The sequence below is a fragment of the Crocodylus porosus genome, unplaced genomic scaffold (genome assembly GCF_001723895.1).
Source record: "Crocodylus porosus isolate Cpor-Errol unplaced genomic scaffold, CroPor_comp1, whole genome shotgun sequence".
Taxonomy (NCBI): Eukaryota; Metazoa; Chordata; order Crocodylia; family Crocodylidae; genus Crocodylus; species Crocodylus porosus.
Window position 1 is genome coordinate 73634826 of NW_017728906.1, and position 4311 is coordinate 73639136.

Sequence of the window (4311 nt, forward strand, 5' to 3'; positions counted from 1 at the left end):
TCCAGAATTGACTGATAGGTTGAACAGAGTTGTCCAGGGAAAGAATATGAGTAATGTGGAGTACTCAAGCCACAGTGTATCTAAAGGTGTATCTTTATTGTTTCTCCAGTGCTCCCAAGACACTTTATTTTTGTCCTTGCCCATTTAGCAATATTCATATTTTTTTTTTAAATGAGACTTTAGTTGTGTTCAAGGAAAGTTAAGGTTTAAGTTGTTGGTGTGTATTTATAATTTCTTTTTTGTTATTATATAGTGTTAGGGATAATACATTTTTTAAATCTTGAAATATTGTTATAAAAAACTTCAATTTGAATTTGGTAATACTTTAAAGGTAAAGAAGTTATACAGAACTAGTAAGATCTAAGTCCTGCCCTGTTGGTATTTAACACCATATGAAATTTGATTCAAGTTATTACACATTTAGTATGACTACTAACATATGGAAGGGAGAGGAGAGGTAGGAGGGATAAGGCACTTTATCTTTGAATTGAAGAGAGAATGGGAACAGGGCTGTGTAACTAATCTTTAGCTAGTTCATGTTTCACACTGGTACATTAACTATCTAAAGGCCACATTTGCCAGGATCAAAATATGGGTATCTGTGGCGAATGATATTTTCAGTATTTATAGGAAGAAAAATATATTATTCAGAAATCTCAGTAAAAGTTTTAATCTGAATCGAAATATAACATTTTAAATCTTTAAGAAAACTTTCATAATATAACCCAGGGAATAATTTGGTTTCTTACTGCTGGAGAGAGACTGTTGTCTGTTTGCCTAAACAGTGGGCTAGGGGCTAGGGAATTGTTTTATTGCTATTAATCATGTTCATTATAGTAATGCCCAAGAAGCATCTGAGAGTGAATTCCCATTTTGTCTGTACAATGACTAATACTAAGTGGTTGACAACCTTTGCCCCAAAGTGCTTAAAATAGAGTGGGGTCAGGAGGGTATCACAGATGGAGAGTGAACAATATTATGGCTGAAAGGACAGTTAATTAAAAGGCTATTAGCTAAACAGAAAGAAAAGTTAATGGAGAAGGGGCGATGCTGTTCAATGTTTTATCAGCAATCTCAAAAAACATAAAATCATTTTAAGTAAAGTTTGTAGATGGTGCTAGACAAATAACAATAAGGATCTGTCCATATTTATCATTAGGATTACACAGTAAACATGGCTTATTAGACAAAAAATGTATGTCTTAATACACCTAGATTAAAAGTTCTGTATATGTGGGCTACTGGTGAAATTCCTGTCTTTTCTGGTTATCTAATTTATGATTTTTTATTAGGTTGTCTGCAAAGCATTTGGGGGACCGACACATCCAAAGGAATTTATTCAGCTCTGTCATAATTTTGCAATTCTATATACAACATATATTTCATATAAAATATATAAAAAATATATTGAGTTGAGCACCAGATTTTGAAACCCTTACTCATATCCAGGGATCCTGGTTTTCTCTGATAAAAAAAATCCCCAATTTTCAGGTTTAAAGAAATAACCCAAAATCCACATATTTTCATGATCAAAATGAAACACCACTATATACATATAAATATACATATGTATATATAGAGAGAGAGAGAGAGAGAGAGAGAGAGAGAGAGAAAGAGTTCAATATGAGCAGGGATCTTTTGGGATTAAAAAAAGTAAGCCGAAATTCACATTTTTCCTTGAGTAAAATTAAATGCCACTAATACATACATACACACACATGCATATATAGATCTCTGTGTGTGTGTGTGTGTGTGTGTATTTATGTGTGTGTAATAGGACTTTTATAGGTATCTGTGGTGAATGATATTTTCAGTATTTACAGGAAGAAAAATATATTGTTTAGAAATCTCAGTAAAAGTTTACATGATCTAAATGATCATGTATATATAGATATGTAAACATCTAAATGATATCTATATCTATCTATCTATCTATATCTACATGTGTATGCATGTATGTATGTATTAGTGACGTTTCATTTTAATCACAGAAAAATGCAGATTTTGGCTTACTTTTTTAAATCCCAAAATTGGGGATATTTTTTATGAGAGAAAACTAGGATCCTTGCTCATGTCAAACTAACTTATGAAATGTATAAAATATATATAACTTAAATTTTCTTTATAAGAAATCTTATAGGTGATGACAAAAAAATAAAATGTCACCAGTAGGTGACCAAATCTAGACACCTGGACAACCAGGATGAGGAACAGAATGTTACCCCAAGTATGTACAACAAATCTAAGGAGAGGAAATGAACTGAATTTTTCAAAGCATAAATTCAGAAAGAAAATTAACTAGGGATAACTATGTATATGGACAACTATGAATATCAGCACTCAGTGTGATATGAGAGCCAAGAGCAAATACAATCTTTGAATGTATACAAAGATAAATAATACACAATTAGTCAATTGCTATGGTCATACTTTGAAAAGGTTGCTGGCATATGGAAAAAAAGATTAAGAAAAGAGATAAAGGAATGTTTCATGGTTTGGAAAACCTGCTTTGGAGATTTAGGAAGATCACTCTATCTAACAATGAGAAGATTAAGAGGTGACTTATCAAGGTCAGTAAGTACATGTGTTAGGAGAAGGTTCTGATAGTAAACGGCTCTTTCTGGTCACAGACAAAACCAGAAGCAAGGTCCTATTTCTGGCAGCTGAAGGGAGGCAACAGCAAACAAGAAATAAGACTCAGGCTTTTAAAAGTAAGAACACTTACTGTTTGGAAAAAAAGTGCATTTGGGTTTGAGATTTTGATTGCTTGTTAATTCTCCTCCCAAGTTGCATGGTTTAGCTCAACCCGATTTTAATGGCCTTATAAAATAGCTACTTTGTAAAATATTGGGATACATTGCTATAGAGAAAAGCCACCTCCCAAGCCCAGAGGAGAGAGATTGGTTTCCTAAAAGGTCTGAGGTCAAGCAGATATATTATAGTGGCACAGAGCCCCTCTGCTTAAATCTGATCATATTGAGAAATGCAAATTCTGGAAGTCACAGAGAGCTAGAAGGAAGTAAAATTTAGGATTTAGGAAGCAGTTGTTTTACAACTAATGGGGTTCAGAGAGGAAGTTTATTTTGCACTGCAAACTGTAAGATGTGTAAAATGGTTGTATTACCTGATATCACTAGCAAAGCATTCTCCTATACACAGAAATTCATGGTACAAATTTCTGCCTTCTAAGACATGTTTTCCACAACCTCCATTGTAAGAAGAAAGTATACCTATATTTAGATGTCCTAATACTTAGTGGCAAGGAAATGGCATTTCTTGAAACCCTAAGCTGTGTCAGGACAAGCCAAGCTCAGGAGACAGAGTCACAAATGACTCCCTCTAAGACTGCAAGCATAACTCAAACACAGTTAATAATAGGGCCCTGAGATTTTTTATGACATCTATCTTCATCATTCCATTAATGTGTATGATACCTACCTTGCTTGTATTATTCTTGCTTACAATTGTTTTATGAGATTGATGGCGCTTTTTGTGATTTGTTGAACTTAACCATAGCTATGAATGCCAGGTGTGCTGTTGTTTCCCCTCCAGAGAACCCTTCTTTATGTCCCCTTTCCTCCTATGAAAACTAAGGATATGCTATGAATAAAGGAAATATGACAATATAGCTCCCTTTTTTATATATGTGTATGAAAAAGCTCTATATGTATTTTTACCAACTGCATTTTTACCATAGAAAGTGGATTAACTTAAAGTATTTACAATGGGTAAACAGTAATTAATACTAAGATTTGTAAAATCCTACATGGTGTTAATTGAGTAGAATTTTTTCTTTATTGCTGTTTATGATGGTGACATAAAGGCTACAATAAAATTACTTCTATTTATCTTACATTCATTTTCAAAAATTGGGACAAAAATATTGTATGCATTACTATTCAAACTACTCTTGATGCTGTGCATATAGTATATATTAGACAATGTATAGTGATTAGGCATGTGAGATCAATTCATGCCTGCAGATCTATTTAAATTCGATGAAGTTCAACATCTTCATTAATGATGTGGACATTGAAGTCAGAAGCAAACCAAACTTTGGGGGAAAGCATCGACTCCAGAAGACAGGTGGGTGATCCAGGCTGACCTGGACAGGCTCAACAAATGGGCGGATGAAAACCTGATGGTGTTTAACACCAAAAAATTCAAGGTTCTCCACCTTGGGAAAAAAAACCCTGCAGCATCCTTATAGGCTTGGCAGTGCTACGCTGGCTAGCACTACAGAAGAAAGAGACTTGGGGGTCATCATTGACCACAAGATGAACATGTGATGCTGTGGCTAGTAAAGTGACC